Source organism: Dasypus novemcinctus, chromosome 5, assembly GCF_030445035.2.
Source record: "Dasypus novemcinctus isolate mDasNov1 chromosome 5, mDasNov1.1.hap2, whole genome shotgun sequence".
Classification (NCBI taxonomy): domain Eukaryota; kingdom Metazoa; phylum Chordata; class Mammalia; order Cingulata; family Dasypodidae; genus Dasypus; species Dasypus novemcinctus.
In genome coordinates this window covers 19,795,398-19,814,284 of record NC_080677.1, presented here as the reverse complement: position 1 = coordinate 19,814,284, position 18,887 = coordinate 19,795,398, and the positions used below count along the sequence as shown (strand labels likewise).

General features: G+C 39.3%; 1 protein-coding gene and 1 non-coding gene across 3 annotated transcripts in view; one reads left to right on the top strand and one right to left on the bottom strand.

The window, feature by feature from the left end:
* Nucleotides 1-18,887, bottom strand: part of AMPH (amphiphysin) — a 267,871-nt gene that overhangs the window by 216,410 nt on the left and 32,574 nt on the right. The gene's annotated exons all lie outside the window — the stretch shown is intronic.
* LOC111765159 (U6 spliceosomal RNA) lies at nt 6,150-6,256 on the top strand. Its single transcript, XR_002797571.1, has one exon. It is a non-coding gene; the product is annotated as a U6 spliceosomal RNA (small nuclear RNA).

Sequence of the window (18,887 nt, the reverse complement as noted above, 5' to 3'; positions counted from 1 at the left end):
CACCGCTGCACCTCATGGTCAATGGTCCACATCATAGCCCACACTCTCCCACAGTCTACCCAGTGGGCCATGGGAGGACATACAATGTCAAAGACCAATCTTGACATCAACCTGGAAGTCTTCCAACAAGGTGCTTCCAGGAGAAACTGTCAGCATAAACTGTCTGAGTTCTCAGCAGTGTTTAAGTCCAGGTAATAAAACACCCTCTGATACTTCCTTAACACTTGGAAATGAAATTGACTAAAAAGGGATTTAGAGAGACTCTGACAATTAACAGAAAGTAATTAAATTAATCAATTAATTAATGAACACTTGCAAAAGAGAAAGCACTATAACCTGATAGTCACTGGAGGGTGGAAAATGCAAACCAAGTGCTATGAATCTGATTATTTGAAAAAAATCTTAATTTTAAAAATTCCTCTAATGAAAGTAATTCTCAAAAAGGATAAAATGACCATAAAGAGAAGACCTCATTTGATGTATTAAAACATCATATCATATATATAGCCATGCCTTTGGCCTATACTCCCCCAAAAAAAAATGTTGAAATTTTTGTGATTCTCAACTGTGCTCAATTCATTCTCTAAGCCCTGAATTATATTTCTTCTAATATAAGCCCCATATACTCTTTTTTTTTTTTTAAAGTGTATATATGAGTATATATGTTTACGCTCACTGTGTCTGTACAAGTGTCTTCCTTTTTTAGGAGGCACTGGGAACCGAACCCGGACCTCTCATATGGGAGGGAGGCATCTAATCACTTGAGGCACATCTGCTCCCTGCTTTGTTGGTCTCTCATTATGTTTTCCTCTTTATGTCTCTTGCCGCATCATCTTGTTGTGCCAGCTTGCCACGCCAGCCTGTTGCATCAGCTCACTGTCTTGCTCATCTTCTTTGGGAGGCACTGGGAACCCAACCCAGTACCTTGACTTCTTCAGTTTTTTTAATATCAATAAAGGTAATTAATTATCTTTTTCTGTAATATCCTCTGTCCTATCTCAAATAATCTTTTCCTCCACTTTAGTTCTGTACTCTCTCAAACACCCAGACTTAGTGGGTTCCTTATTTTCTTGAATCTTGTCCATTGAATTTGGACTCCTGAGGAAAAAAAGGTAAAGGAATTCAAACCATATACATAATCATTATTCTGCTTTTCATCTCTTGGTAAACCAAACTGGGGAGGCAAAGGACACTATGATTTTCTAAATATGCACTGGATATTTTCATACCACCCCATCAAAATGATCCTGCAAAAATGTGAAAATACTCCCTCTTTTTTTGTCAGTTCACATGCCCTACTCACATCCCTAATACCTTGCCTAGCAAATGCTACAACGAAGGGGGGTATACTGGATTAATTGTAAAGGGTATTTATTACTTTTATAATCAGGAAAAGTAAAGATACTTTCAAAAACCTGTTAGAACTGGCTTCAATTCTCAGGGCTATTATTCCCATATCTTTAAACCATCATTATAAAACCGTTTTGTGATACTAACACCGATACGATTGTGGTCATACTATTAAAATTTAATCAAAGATGGAAACAACCAGCAAGATGGCAGCAGAGTAAGGAGCTCCCAGAGTCAGATGCTGCCAGAGGGCAGTTAGTAATCACCCAGAGCTATCTAAACCACCTGTTTGGGAGCTCCAGAAGACCAGACGAGCATCCTGCAACATACTTAAAAGAATGGAAAAAGGAGACTGCCCATCTGCAGAGAAGATTTGTAAGTAGAACGCTCCACACCATGGAGGCCGGTGCCCATCCTCCACTGGAGGCACAAACCACCTTGGGAGCTATTCCATGGCCAGAATTGGAAGCTCCACTTCCCAAAAATGGGGGAGGAAGAGACGGTTGGGCACCAACTTCAGCTACTGATTAGTAAATTCAGCAGGCTAAAGTATAATCCTAAGAAAAGCTAAAGTTTAAGCCTGTCCAAGTCAGAAAGAGGCCAGCAGCCACCCTTTTAATTCTGCTCCTGGCACAAGGGGAAGTGGGGAGGACTGAAAATCAAAATGTTGGTAGGGATCAGCTTCCATCAAGATTGGATTGCAGCTCTAGCACAAGCCCCAGCCCCACCTGTGGCACTAAGGAACCTGGGGGGACCTGTGCAGCCTCTCTAGGAAAATGCAGGTCACACCACGGAGGCTGGTGATCATTCTACTCTGGTGATGCAAGCTGCCTCAAGAGCTATTTTGTGACTGGATTTGGAAGCTCCATTTCCCAAAAATGGGGGAGGAAAAGATGGTTGGCCATTGACTTCAGCTACTGATTATTAAATTCAACTAAATTTAATAAAGTATAACCCTAAGAACAGCTAAAGTTTGAACTTGTCCAAATCAGAAATAGGCCAGTGGCTGCCATTTTAACTCTGCCCCCAGCATGAGGGGAAGCCAGGCAGACTGAAAATCAAAGTGACAGTAGGGACAGGCTTCTTTCACCCAGATCAGCCTGCAGCCCTAACCTAGGCTTCAGCCCCACCTCTAGCGGGGAGGAAGCTTGTGGGCCCTGCACCAGCCTCTATGAGTAACTGCAGGTACATTCGGCTGGCACAGACTGAATAGTCAGAAGTCTATTGGGATAACTGCAGTCATCTTGGGCCTGCATGGCATAGATTGCTGCCCACACCTGCAGCTCCATCTCTGCCCCAGGTAGGGGAGGAAGGGGCATGAAACTTCATCAGTCTCAGTGGGCAGTTATAGTCTAGGCCTGCACAACTTGGATTATTATGCACAGCTGTGGCTCTGTCCCTACCCCTGGCAAAGGAAAAAGTTAAGAGAAGCTTCATTGGTCCCTGGGGCAATGAGGGCAGCTTGAGCCTCCACAGCTTGCAGAACCAACTACATCCTTGGCTCCTACTATACAATGAGCAAGGGCGAAATGGCAAGAAAGCCCTAAATTAAATAGAGAAACTGCACCCAGAATAAATACCTCTATTAAGCCAGATGCCAAGACACAAACAAAAAATTACAATCCACATGAAGAAATAGGAATATATGGCCTAGTTAAAGGAACAAGGTAAGCCACCAGATGGTATAAAGGAGTTGAGACAACTAATAATAGATGTTAAACAAATCTCCTTAATAAATTCAATGAGATGGCTAAAGAGATTGAGGATATTAAGAAGACACTGGATGATTGTTATTAATTTGAAAACATACGTAGAAACATACGTAGAATTTGAAAGTATACATAGAAAAATAGATCTTACAGGAATGAAAGGTGCAATGAATGAAATTAAAAAATACACTGGAATCATATAATAGCAGATTTGAAAAGGCAGAAGAAAGGACTGGTGAACTTGAAGAAATGGCCTCTGAAAGCAAACATACAAAAAAAACAGATGAAGAAAAGAATGGAAAAACTGGACAAGGCCTCAGGGAACTAAATGATAGCAAGAGGCATGCAAACATCTGTGTCATGGGTGTCCCAGAAAGAGAAGAGAAGGCAAAAGGGGCAGAAGGAATATTAGAAGAAATAATGATTGAAAATTTCCCAACTCTATTGAAGTACATAGATATCCATGACCAAGGAGCCCACAACATATTCCCATCCAAATATATCCAAATAGACCAACTCCAAGACACATACTCATCAGAATGTCAAAGGCCAAAGACAAAGAGAGAATTATAAAAACAGCAAGAAAAAAGCAATGTATCACATATAAGGGATATCCAATAAGATTAAGTTCCAACTTCTCATCAGAAACCATGGTGGCAAGAAGACAATGGTATATTCAAGATACTGCAAGAGAAAAACTTCCAGCCAAGAATCTTATATCCAGCTAGACTGTCTTTCAAAAATGAGGAAGAGTTTAGAATACTCACAAATAAACAGAAACAAACAGAGAGAGTTTGTTGTTAAGAGACCAGCTTTGCCAGAAATACTAAAGGGTGTGTTACAGTCTGAAAAGACAAGACAGGAGAGGGAGGACTGGAAGAGAGTCTAGAAATAACTAAAAGGTAACTAAAAGTGTCAAAAGAGTGGTAAAAATAAAATATGACAGAAAACCCAAACATTTAGGAATTAACTTAACCAACTATGTAAAGCACTTGTATTCAGAAGACTACAACTCATTGCTAAATTTGTTTAAAAAGACCAAATTGGAAGAACATTCCATGCTCACAGATTAGTAGACTAAATATCATTAAGATATCAATTCTACTCAAATTGATATACAGGTTCAATGCAGTCCTGATAATTTTTTAAGTAAATGTAAAACATAATTATCAAATTTATTTGGAAGGATAAGAAGTCCTGAATAGCCAGAAACATCTTAAAAAGGAAAAGCAAAATTGGAGGACTCTCACTTCTGGACTTTAAATCATATTACCTAGCTACAGTGGTCAAAACATCATGGTACTGGCATAAAGACAGACACACAAACTAATGGAACCAGATTGATGGCTCAGAAACAGACCCTCATATCCATGGTCAGGTGATTTTTGAAAAGCCTGTCAAGCCCACCCAGCTCAGGCAGAACAGTCCATTCAACAAATGGTGCTGAGAGAACTGGATATCCATAGCCAAAAGAAGGAGAAAGGACCCCCATCTCACACATTATACAAAAATTAACTCAAAATAAATTAAAAACCTAAATACAGAGAAGCAGCTGTGGTTCAATAAACTGTTATCCTATCTACCATATGGGAGGCCCTGGGTTCACATCCCAGGGCCTCCTTGTGAAGGCAAGCTGGCCCATGCCTGCGGAGAATGGATGGTCCATGCCCACAGAGAGCTAGCACGGCAAGATGGCGCAACAGAGGGAGACAAGCAAACACAGAATGCACAGCGAATGGACACAGAGAGCAGGCAGCAAGCAAACTGTAGTGGGGAGGGTGGGGAGTAAATAAATTTTAAAAATAAAATAAAATAAAAATAAATAAATCTTTAAAAACAAAACAACCTAAATGTAAAAGCAAGAACCATAAAGCTTCTAGAAGAAAATATAAGAAAATATCTTTAAGATTATTCTTAAAGGAGATAAGAGGAGGACTGAGATGGAATACTAATGTTTAATGTATGTAGAAAATTTAATTAACTTTACTGTAAAAGTTTGGAAATGTACATTGTGGGTGGTAACACATCATAGTGAGTAACAGCTGGTTTATAAATGGGAATATGGCTGAAAATGGTAGTCTAGATGTAAATGTTAATTGAAAGAATGCTAGAGAATAATCCAGGGACTGAATAACACAATAAACTCAGAAGTGGATGAGAACTGTGGTTGATGATACAAATGCAGAGTTTCCTTTGTGAGCTAGAGCTCATGTACATCACTATTGCAGGGTGGTGTGAATCTGGAGAAGCATGGGAAAAACACAACTGGAGTGTCCTATGGACTTTGGTTAACAGTAATAATGTAATATTCATGCACCTATGCCAAAGATGTACTGTGTTAATAAGGCAGTATGGAAAAGGTGTGCCAGATGTACGCTATGGACCTGGTAATAGTTTGATGATAATATCTCATAATCTGTATTGTCTTCACAACAATCCTGGAGAAATACTTTCTGCCTACGGTAGTTTCCTAGGACTGCTGTAAAAAATCACCACAAACTGGGTGGTTACAACAACAGAAATTTGTCTCTCACAGTTCTAGAAGCCACAAGTCTGAAATCAAGGTGCTGTTGAAGGCTCCAAAGAAGACACCTTCATCGCCTCTCACAGTCTCCAGTGGCCCCAGAAGTTCCTTGGTTTGTGGCCACATAACTCCCATCTCTGCCTCCTGCTTAATGGTCCTGTTCTCCCCATGTTCCCACATCTTCACATGGCCTTCTTATTTGGACAGCTGTCACTAGATTAGGGGCCACCCTAATCAGTGTGACCTCTTCTTAATTTGATTACATCTGCAAAGACCCTATTTCAAAATGAGATCACACTCACAGATACTTGGGGATTAGCACTTCAACATATCTTTTTGGGGAACTCTAACCCACAACTGCCTGACCTTATGATGGGGTTTTATTAAACAAAATTATCCCTCTGAGAATATATACCTTTTGTTTTGATTGCTTATTCAGTCTTTCATATTATGTGGCACCTTCTCAATGAATTAATGAGAAAAGGAAGTTCAGTTTGAGGAAAACTAATGAAACTGATAGAATCTCAAACAATGTCAGTTTTGTGTGCATGGAAAGGACACCTATGGTGCTCGCTTTAGCAGCACATATACTGAAATTGAAACAATATAGAGAAGACCAGTACACCCACTGTGCCAAGATGGCATGCAAATTCTTGAAGAGGGCACCTATGAACACGCAAATGCGTAAGTTAGATACTGTCCAACGCAATATTCTTAGAGGTGATGTAAAAAATTTCACTGGGTGGAAATCACAATCACCGACAGGGTGAACGAAAAAAACTATCTTAATGGATTCTTGTTCTTTGGGATAAAACTTACAGGGACAGTAACAAATAGGAATTCAAAGAGAGTGCTATCTCCAATAACTCTGACAGTTATGTAACTGGGTTAGATAACTCAAACAGTGGCTCCATTGAGGACAAAGCCACTGAGGTCAAACATGCATATGAAAAGGGAAAAAAATTGTTTCATAAAATTTAAGAGTAGAAAAAGCTATAGTTCTAAGGTAAGATAGGATTTTATATAAGAGATTTCTAGTGTATTACTAAATTATTACATTAATATTATAAATTGGCATTCAACTATTTAAACTACAGCCTTAAAAGTTCATATATACACAAGGGCAAAAATCATTATGAGTTATTCTTTTCATTAGCAAACTGAAATGTTGCCTTATATTCAAAAGAATGTGTAAATATCTTCATTTTAGAGAGGACAATCCATAACACACAGCTACTTACTAAAAGGGAGGGAATTAGTATCAAATTGATCTGTGTCCAAAACCCATGGTGCTCTTTCTACTATACCATAAGAGTTCTTTCAAAATGAAATTTCCACTATTTTTTTCTCCCTTGAGCCTAAGGCTAAGGAATCCGGTCTCCTTTGGTTCCCATCCCAAGTTCTCTATTTCCCTAAAGCCACGGTACTTTCAAAGTATAAATTAACCCAACCCAACCTTCTCAACTGAGAGAGAATAATTTACAAAGCCTGGAAGCCCAAAGCCCCCTTCTCCTTTCTGCAAACCCTGCCCTCACAAGTTGGAATGGTTCCCAAAAAGTAGGCAGATACTGCAGTTACCACAACCTCGTCATCCTTCCCACCAATCAGCTCATTAGCAACTGCTGACAATTACACAATTACAGTCAAGGTGATCTCTTTAGAACTCCAATCTTTTGTTCTTTGCCTTGACACACGTCCCCAGGTACCAACTCTCCCCATAGATCTGAACTTGCCCCCTCTGAAACTACGATAGCACCTTCCCATTTAAGTTAGAGTGAAAAAAGAAATGACCTTGAGGTCTAATGACCTTGATTCAGTTTCGTGCACTGAACAATCCCACCTGCATGATTTTGAGCAGTTACTTTAGCGCTCTGCATCGCAGTTCACTTGTCAATAAAGTGAAAATAGCAATACCCACCTCACAGCCGAATGAATAAGGGCACGTGCTCTGATATGCTTAGGTCCATGTTTGGCATACTCTAAGTTAAAGCTGGGTCCATTTTATAGAACTGACACAACTTATCTTGTAATTTCTTAGGAATTTGGATTCTCTCTCTGACTAAACTGCAAGCTATTCAAGAGTAGGCATTGTTTTAATACTTTTTTTTTAATGGTATGTGGACTAGGGATTGAACTGGAACCTCATATGAGGGAAGCTGACCCTCAACCATGAAGCAACATTGGCTCCCCTGAGTTGTTTTTTTCATTTGTTTGCTTGTTGTTTGTTTATTTGTTTTTAGGAGGCACCAGGAACTGAACTGAGGGCTTCCCGTGTGGAAAGCAGGCACTCAACTACTTGAGCCACATCCACTCCCCAATACTTTTCTTTTTATCTTACAAAGCAATTGGCACACAGTAGGGACATAAGAAATATGTTGGCTAAATAATACAAATGAAATGCTTTCCAGAGGAAAGAAACCATGAAGTATTGAACAAAAGGTCAAACATCTAGTTATTATTGCATTTATAAAAAGATCTATTTCACTCCAGTGAAAGAGAAACTACTCTTTCAGTGTAGGAACATATCCACTAATTTGCTTTGACATTCTTCAAAGAGAGAGAGAGAAGCTGCTGGAGCTCAGTGCATTCTAATATATGTGGATTCTCGGGGAGCAGGTGGTGCAGAATTAACCAGGTAACATTGCCGCTCCAAGGGAGAGCAAACAGTGTTCCTGGTTGGCTCCTTCATTTAATCAAATAAAAATATTAAAGGACCTGTAATTTTCCCTTTATTGCTCTCAGTTCTACCATGGGAGCTAACTTCCTCTATAAATAGCAAGTGTTAATTTGCTGCATTACTTCATAGCTTGGCTTTGGAAAGAGAAATGCAATGTTAGATGCTACTTGGTAACGTGTTCATTAACTTCCATCCCTTCATTCAGCAAACATTTATTGGGCACCTGCTATGTGCCAGGTACTGCTCTTGGCACTGGGAATATAAAAGAGTCAAAACTTTCTGCCCTGAGCTTACATACAACTGGGGATGAATAAGTAACTCAGGGAGTGAATAAGGAAATGACCTTGGAGTCTAATGATCTCAATTCAAATTCAATTTCTCCCACTACACAATCCTACCTGCATGATCTTGAGCTCTTTATTGAAGTTCTCTGCTCCCAGTTTACTCATTGAAACAGTGAAAATAGCAATACCTACCTCAGAGTAAAATGAATATGCAAAACACAATGCATGTTAGGAGGTACTAAGCGCTAGCTTAATAGAGATACAGTAAGGAGCCCAGAGAGGAGAGAGCTGGGGGGAGGGGGAGGGAAGGAGGCTCAAGGGGTAGCAAGGAAACCGATCACGAGAACAGGTGAGTAGGGAGGGCACCATAAGGACAATGGCTTTCCCCCCAGTGCCCGGGGAGCGACAGAAGGTTTTGAGAGAGGCCTGGCATGCTCTGAGCTACCCTTTAGTGCTCTGGCGTGGTTGTGTTGTAGGAGCGAAGGGCAGAACTGGGAGGCGAGAGATGATGGTGCCCTGGATCAGGAAGATGCAGACTGGTGAGGAGAGGCCAAATTCCAGATCTATTCTGAAAGTAGGGCTGGCATGATTTATTGATGGACTGGATGTGGGACAAGACAGAGAAGAGTCTAGGGTGACAAGGTATCTGCGAGGTTTGTACAAAAGGATATATGAGTGATTCCAGTGAATTCCAGGTTCTTCCAAGCACCAATTCTGGTGTTCCCAAAACATACCATCTCCTCTTACCCCTGTAAAGGAGATGTTTAGGGGACTCACCTTTATTGCCCATCTAACTTGTATCAGACATTGTGCTAAATGCCTTGTTAGTGTATAATCCACACTAAAAGCTTTGAGGGATTGATTAGAATACCATTTAATTGTTAGGCAGAGGTAGATGATGTGTCTAAAGGTAGAAGGCAGTGCATATCTAAAGGAGAGGCCATTTATTTCTGCTTCAACAAGTATGCTACCAGGATAGAAAGCAGCCCAGTATTACCATTTCTTCATATTTTTCTAGAAAAAATCTGAAATACTGTTTTATGGATTCTCCTAGTTTTTACATGTATAGCTTTTAAAAACTGACACTATGAAGACCAAAGAAACAAATTTCACCTAAAGGCATTCCAAAATTCAACTGAGGGCAGCCCTTCCTAGCAAGCTAGAGAAGTCAAGGCTCCAAATACTAAATTTTTTTCTAGAGTATTTATAAACACTGTTTTTCCCAACGATTATCACTAGGTAATGTAGAGGCAATCAAAGCATCTACGAAGCTGTTATGGATTAACTTTTGTGCCCCCAAAAGACATGCTCAATCCTAAACCCCAGCCTTGTAGAAGTGAAGTCATCTGGAAATAGGATCGTTGAAGATGTTGTTAGTTAAGATGAGACGAGATTGAATTAGAATGGACCTTGATCCAATACGAATGGAGTCCTCCAATAAAGCAGAGGAAGGCTGGACACGGGAAGAGGACACAGGCAGGGAGAGAGATGACCACATGACGGCGGCAGAGAATGAGCACTGGGTCACCGGCAAGCCACCATCAGAGTGCTACAGACTTCAGAGAAAGTGTGGCCCCGCTGTCACCTTGATTTTGGAATTCTGGCCTCCAAAATTCTGAGAAAATAAGTTCCCACTGTTTAAGCTAACTAGTCTGTGGTACTTTGTTATAGCAGCCCTGGCAAACCAAGACAGATACACTGCAAAGAAATTAGATGAGAGTAAAGAAAAAAAGAGTAAGCATTTTAAGACTGACTTCTGCCCCCACTACTGGGGGGGCATATACATTTACCATGTATATGTTACATGGTAAATGCACTAGAGAGAACAAACACAAATGGCCTTTGCCCTCCAGGACAGATGCTTGGCTTGCCAAAGGAAGTGGGGCAGTAGGCCTTCCAGCACTGTGACTGCAGGGCAGAGGAAAGGGACTTTCCAGTTAATTCTTGGGCAGGTATACCCTGTTCCCCCTTTTCTGAATGGAAGCAGATTGCACCACCCCAGGGCTCCACTCCTAGGCTTCTTCCTTCCTTCTCCTTTATCACACCACCTCTGCAGAAGGCATAAGAAGGCATAAGGATATGGCCTGGTATGGAGGACAAAGTCATGTGAAAATGCACTAGAATGAAAGATAGTGTCTCCAATCTGGGCTGGAGGACTTGGGAGCCAATAAGACAGCCCCGACATGGTTCTCCTATAGTTAGAAAGGATATCAGAAGGGCTGGTGAAGCCCAAATACGAAACAAAAGCTATTGAGAAAAGCAAGGAGCCTCCCAAAGGAGTTTAGGTCAGATATAAACCCTGGTGTCAAGAAGAGCCCAACTTTAATTTGGAAACACCTAAGTGTGAGAGTGAAGCAAATTGATGTGCAAGATTTGGAAATGGCTGGGAAAGAGGAAGAAATACTTTCCTTTTGGGAGAGAAGGGGTGAGGCTACAGAGGGGCAGAGGGTGTTCACTGCTCCTGGGAGCAGGAGCGGGGGCCCTGCCAGCCTCTTGTCCAGCTCCAGCTCCAGCTCCAGCTCCAGGTGGGTGCTCACAGGCCGGGCCCTTTTATGTAAGTCCAGCCCACAGAGAATTCCTGGACCAGAAAAGGGGACCCAGACAAGCAGCAGGAGGTCAAAGAGCTATATGTTGGGATACTACCAAGAGGTGTGGGGGACAGGATCATTCCCACCACAAATCTCAAATTATGACACTACGTTATACACACTCAGAGTTGTTCTTGCGTGTTGCCATAGCTGTAACATTTCATGTCTAAATGATGCAACCAAGCATGACCAAAAAGAAACTAAAAACTGATGACAGGAAGGGAAAGGTGAGAAAGGATGGGATCCAGTCTTCTTTCTTCTGTATTTACTTCCTCAAACCTGAACTCTAAAAGCATTTGACCATCCCTCTCACCCGCTTCCACCCACAAAATGCTGTCAATTCTATCTCCCAAAGTTTATCTCTCTCTATCCTGCTGCCATTGCCCCTGGGCAGATGGTCCCCATCTTCCCTCCTTTGGCCTACCATTAACCTCCCTGCTTGAGTCTTACCCACCTCTCCAATTCATCCTGTACACCACTGTTTTAATAATCTGTAAGTCCTCAAATCTCATGATCTCTCCCTCCTGCTTCAAAAGCTTCCCACTGCCTTCTGGATAAAAGCCAATGCTGCCTGGCCCATAACAAGCACTCAACAAGTAGTCATTGAATAAAGCTACTTGAAATCATGTCTATGTACGCTACTCCACTTTGTCTTAGTACAAACCTCTGAGCTGAATATTAAAAGGCATTCCTAGGTCTTTGTCAACCATTACAATGAAGTGAAAAAGCAGGAAAAAAACAAAACACATCAATTTCATCCTATGGTTTTGATACAATAAATAAATACTAAATGCTTCAGATTCATAATCATCCATTTTTGCTGATTTGTGAAACTGCAAATGATCATGACATAAACAATCATGGAAATTCATGAAGAATTAAAAATATTATTGCATTTCCATTTAATATGAGTTCCTTATCATGAAAGTGATATTATGTTAAACAGTAATCCTCTATTGAATATTTTCCTGGAAAAGGTGAATCACTAAATTCAGCAAATTAAGCACTTGACCAAGAGGAGTCTGAATCAGCTCTGTATCCATGAGTGCCAGTAAAAAAATACACATGGTTTTGATACAGTCAATCATGAATTTTTAAATTTAAGAGATATGCTTTGAAGTAATACCTTGCTTGGGATATCTTAAAAATAAATTAGCATACATTTCCTATGCCAAGGTGAATTACCTTTTTAAGTTTTTTTCCACAATTAACATACATTTTTATAATTTCTCTCAAATGGAAGCAGAAACTATTCCCACCAACTGTGGGAGCACTCTCAGAAGGCAAATTAATGTCTGTATAAGCTAAATGAGTCATCAGAACACCCACCGACCAAAACTCACTCAAGCATAATAGAACCCCAGGCTGGGGATTTGTATTATAATTTGAAAATATAGTCTCCTTATTTATGTTTTACTTTTGATTATAGTAAATTTTATTCTTGTTTTAAGAGTGGAATCTGTCAATCTTTTCTGGTAGAGTATCTTGGTGACTGGCTCAGAGAGAGATTCCCTAATCTCCGTCTTCATATTTATTCACCTTCACTTTCAGGATCTGTCACACATTAACCCTCATTCCAGCTGTAACTTACTTCCATGTACAGTGGATAAATTTTTTTCCCAAGTGACAAATTATTCAACAGATTTGTTGAATGATTCTTATATATCTTTGGGTTTATATTAGAACTTCCTATAATTTTCCACTGATTGGTCAATTATGTCAGTATTTGTGCTTATAATGGTTTAATACCCACTTCCATTTAGTAAAATTTTCCAATTTAGAGAGTCTTATGTGACAATTTTCATCAGCCTTGTATCTATGGGTCTATCTCCTTTCTTATTCCTTTTTTTTCATTTTGTGTATTCCAGCTCTTGTTCTTGATTGTCCTACAGGTATAACTAATTTATTGGTATTTTCAAACAACTAGCTCTTTGGTTAATTTATCAATATATTCATATTATCTTATTTTCTTAATCCTTGATTTCTGCATTCATCCTTATTAATGCCATTCTCCTCCTGTCCTTAGATTGCAGTTCTCTAGCTTCTTGAGTTGAAGCTTATATTATTTAATTTTATCCTTTCTGGTTAATATAAAAGCAATTAAGGTAATCATTTTTATTCAGAGTACAGTTTTGAACATATCCCATGACTTTTTGTGTACAATGTACTATTGCCATTAATTTCTACATGGTATTGATGTATTTTTATTTCTACCCTTTGACTTGAGCTATTTAACAGAACTGTTACAAATTTTTCAAGGTGGATTGTGGTAAACCATTTCAAGTATTTTCTAATTCTTTGGATTGAGAAGAGAATGTGTTTTGTGTGATATCTACCTCTAGCAATGTAGTGAGATGATCTTTATTGTTTAATACTGTATCATCTATGTATTCTTTGAGCAATATAAAGGAACACTTATTCTTAGTTTATAGGGCAAAATAAATCACCCATGTCCTACCATTTATATATGAAAATATCTATATATCACAGTGTTTTAATTTGCCAAAGGGCTGCTGAATGTACTGACCTTTTTTTTAAAGATTTATTTTTTTTTTTATTTCTCTCCCCTACACCCCCCCCCCCCCCCCCCCCCGCCAGTTGTCTGTTCTCTGTGTCCATTTGCTGCATGTTCTTTTTGGTCTGCTTCTGTCGTTGTCAGCAGCACCGGGAATCTGTGCTTCTTTTTGTTGCGTCATCTTGTTGTGTCAGCTCTCCATGTGTGCAGCACCATTCCTGGGCAGGCTGCACTTTCTTTCGTGCTGGGTGGCTCTCCTTACAGGGCACACTCTTTGTGCATGGGGCTTCCCTATGCGGGGACACCCCTGCGTGGCAGGCACTCCTTGCACACATGAGCACTGAGCCTGGGCCAGCTCCACACGGGTCAAGGAGGCCCGGGGTTTGAACCGGGGACCTCCCATGTGGTAGACGGACGCCCTAACCACTGTGCCAAGTCCATTTCCCATGTACTTTTATAAAGGGTATTTTTTTGGGGTAAAAGCTTACAGTTCTAAGGCTGTGAAAAGTCCAACTCAGGGCTTCATAAGACGTGCTTTCTCACCAAAGTCAGCTACCACTTGTTGAAGCAAGATGGCAGGTGATCCTGCCTGATCTCTCCTTCCCCTCCCAGCTTCCTCTCTATCTCAACTGCTCCACTTTCTTCCCCATTTCAATTGCAAGCATAGGGCCTGTCTCTGGGCTTCCTGTATCAGTCTCGGTGTTCCACAATCTTCCCAAGTTCAGTTATAAGCTACCAGGCATACAGCAGGGGCTGGTCTCCTCTTGAGTTGCTCCGTGGGCCCAGCTTCTTAGGGCTTCATGCTTAAGAGATCCTCTCTCTTACACGGCAGGATCGAACATGGTAGTTCCCATTTGCCTCCTTTGTCTATGGGAGTCCCTTTATATCAGACCTAGCAAGGGGTAGGAACTCAACCTGAGTCACGCCTCACTGATGCAGTCCAATAAAAGGCCTACAGCAATCTTAACAGGTAATCTAATCAAAGCCCCCTGGACTGAATTTAATGCAAACAAAGGATATCACACTCACAGAAACAGATTAGTTTACAAACACAATCTCTCTCTTTTTGGAATTCATAAAATCATCTCAAACTGCCACATACAGCTATATAAATAGATACATTCACACATATAAAACTATATATTCAGCCTGGTAACACACTTTTATTTACTGTTGTGTTGTTAAATATTGAATAAATTTGAAATACTATTTTAATATTTAATAAATTTTAATATTATCTTAATAAAAACATAACAGATTTAACATAAATGAATTAACGAAGCTCCTATTTTCTGACCTCCTTCATCCATTTCACTATTATAAACTTTCCCATTAAAATCACTGTTACAGAAAATATAGTTGTATATTTTTTGCTTTCTTTTGATACATTCTTAAAAGTAGAATTACTCAATCACAAGTGGTAAACAACCAGCAATTTGAGAGGGGCCTTCTGATTGGGCCTTAACCAAAAAGCGAGCTGGTTGTATATTTATCTTTGATAGTTTAATAAAAGGTAAAAATTGCATTTAAATGCATTTCTTTTATTACCAATAATTCTGACCTTTTTCATTCATATCTAAGTCATCTTTATGGCTTCTTTTAAGAACTATTTAGTCCAAATCCTAATTCCATTTCCCTGCTGCAATATGAACAAATTTTATTGACATATAAGTCCTTTTGATGTAGTAGGAAAATAATATTCATATTTGTTCCAAATAACATCTTTTAGTTATTTGATTTTAAAAATTGCTTATTTCTAGCAAATTGTTAAAAATTTTGATATAAAAACACTGTGATTGTTTTTTGCTTTTATGCTTAGAAAATGTGTCTTCATCCCAAATTCAGTTAGTCATGCTTAATTTTTATAGTTTTATCTGGTTTCGTTTTTATACCTAATCCATTTAGACTTGGTTTGTGTTATACGGTGAAGACTTAAATAAGTCATGTTTCCCCAGTCATCTGCTTTTTCCAGGACCAATTATAGACTAACACTCTATTCATATATTTTTAGATTACTTTCCTTTGTCATATAGATGTTTCTATGATGTACCTGCCATCTTCCGGGTTTTGTGTTCTAATCTAATCTTTCTGGAGATTCTTGGACAAGTACCCTATCGCTTTAATCATTTTACCTTTATAGTATATTAGAGTCAAGAGGATTAATCCTCTTATAGCACAAAAGAATCTAAGATATCAAACATATTTTCATCTGATTATCTTCTAGTTGAATTTTTAAGTCATTTTGCTAGTTCCTACCACTAGCACAACCTCCCCACCACTCCCTCACAAAAAATTCTTTGCTAAGATTTTTTAACTGAGATCAAATTACAAAGTGCTGCCATATTTAAAATAATCTTTCTGAAATAAAAATAGTACATCTCTCTATGTATTCAGATATTTTTTATAATATCACTTAGCTTAGAGCTATGACTCTTAGCATGTAATTGTTTTTGCTTAGAGCTGCCAGAGTTTATATTGTGTTATTGTTATTATATTTAATGGCATAATTTTTTCTCACCATATGTTCTGAATATTGATGTGTGTGTGTGTATATATATATCAAAATGATAAATTTGTTTCTTTGTCCCATAAATACTAATACACTAAATGACTTAACTAACTGCAAGAATTTTTGCTGAATATTTAAATTTTTCTTTGGATCTGTTCAGCATGTCGCTTTCATGTTACAATATTATTTCCATTTCCAATCTCTTTGAATTAGCCAGAAATTCCAGATCTACATCAAATAGTAGTGTGAACTGTAGGGACTCCTTTCCATGTTCCTGGTTTTTATTAGAATGACTTATGGTATCACCAGGCCATGATATTCACCATAGATTAATATTAATATTTTTATCATGTGAAGGAAGACAGTTTTATCTTTAAATCAGCAATAAGTGGTGAATTTTATCAGACACTTTTCTGCATCTTTTGAAATTATGTGTTGATTGGCTACATTTTTAGGTCAAACCTCAGGAAAATGCTCAAATTTAACCATTTTGGTTTCTCAGAGGTAAGAAAAAGTTATTGATTTATATCCCTATGGTTCAACCCAATATGTTAAAATATATATTAAAATATACATTATATATATTAATATATTTATTATATATATTAAATATTAAACCATTTTTGCACTTGAGATAAATCCTACTTGGTCAAGGAGGATAATTTCTTTAATGCCATTCGGAATTCAGGTTGTTGATATTTTTAGAGGGGGCTTTTGTTTCTACATTCATTAGTCAGCTTAGACTAAAGCATTCTTTGTTGAATCTTTGTCAAAAGGTAATTCGGGGAAGTGGATTTGGCTCAATTGATAACAGCATCCGCCTACCACATGGGAGGTCCAGGGTTCAAACCCCGGGCCTCCTTGACCTGTGTGGAGCTGGCCCACACGCAGTGCTGACGCACACAAGGAGTGCTGTGCCACACAGGAATGTCCCCCACGTAGGGGAGCCCCACATGCAAGGAGTGTACCCCGTAAGGAGAGCCACCCCATGTGAAAAAAGTACAGCCTTCCAAGGAGTGGCACCGTACACCCACAGAGAGGCGATGCAGCAAGAAGATGCAACCAAAAGAGACAGATTCCTGGTGCCACTGACAAGAATACAAGCAGACATAGAGGAAGACACAGCAAATGGACACAGAGAGCAGACAACCTGGGCGGGAAAGGGGAGAGAATTTTTTTTAAAAAGGCAATTCACAGAAAGCATTAAGATACTGTTATAAAGTGACAGGTAGCACCACAAACATTGCCCGTGCAGGTACTGAGCCAAATGTGTAGCATGTTCTTCTGCCAAACAGGGAAAGGTGTTCAAAAGACCATAAAACTGATTGCTACCCTTCACAACAGGAAGAAGAGTAGACATCACCATTCCCAAATCCTCAAGACTGAGGAATGAACAAACATAAGGGAGGAATACAATAATGGAGGGGTAGGGAAGAATAGGTGTAACATGGGGCATTTTGGGGACATTGGAATTGTATGCATGACATTGCAATGATAGATACTGGCCATTATAGATTTTGTCAAAACCTATAAAATTGTGTGGTACAAAGCATAAATCATACTCTAAGCTATAGACCATGGTGCATTGCAATGTTTCAACATCTGCACATCAATTGTAAGAAATGTACCACAATAATCAAAGATGCTATTAATAGGGAAAAAATGTGAGGGGAGGAGGGATGGGGAACATAAATCTCCTAAATTTTCTATGTAATTTTTCTGTAATCTAAAGTTCCTTTAAAAATAAAGTTTAAAAAATGATTGCTTATTAAGTCAATACTCATCTTTTCTTAGAAGTTCATTAGCATTGAGACTGATCTCGAGAGGCTTCCAGTCATTCAGTGGGTTCTCCTCGACCACACCTTTCCCACAGTGAGCACGGACCACCACCTTTACCCGCCACACCCAGCCAAGCTGCTCTTGTGAGACTGGCAAGTGAGAAGGTCAAGGTGTCCAGACTTGCGGCACCACTGCTGGTCCTTCTCCATCACCACCGTACGAGTTGTCCCCACAAGTCAACCTTCCACTAATTGGAAGCTCTCATCCCCAGAGAAGTAGGAGCCTGGCATCACCTCCTTTCTCTACATCTCTTAAAAACAACACCCCATTTAAAGCAATCTCCGTTGGGAGAAAAGGCCAAAGACCTCTGTCTTAACTTCATACTAAAATTTATTTTTTTCTCTTTGTTCAAACCAAATTAAATATAATTTGTTAAAAGCCCTTTCAAATCAAAGTTACTTTAGTCATAGCCTAGGACACTGACATTCAAAAGTATGTTTCAATAATATAATTGTAAGATATTTGGAAAACCAAGCTGTGCCTCTTTCATCTTTTTTCCTTTTCAACCTCACAGTGGCTTGAGGACAGTACTACTCATTAAATGTTTGCTGGCTTAAAGGTAGTAACATAATCCTCTTTCTCAGAGGTAAGATAGTGTACTGGAAAGAACAGGACCTTGGAGTCCTACAGACCCAGCTCTAAATCCCAGTGCCACTGTGTGGCTTTGAACAAGTTACTCAAGCTCTCTGTGTCTCCATCTCCACTTCTGCAATATGGGTTCATTATGCTAACCTTCAGAATGCTGACTGTGCTCAATGAGAAAACAAACATGGTATAGACTCCAACATAGAACAAGCATTCTCCTCACCTTCTCAACTCCCATCTCATCCTACAAAGAACCCCAGAATGCTGCGGAGGAACTTGTGTATTTCTTAGACCCCAGAAGCAAAAC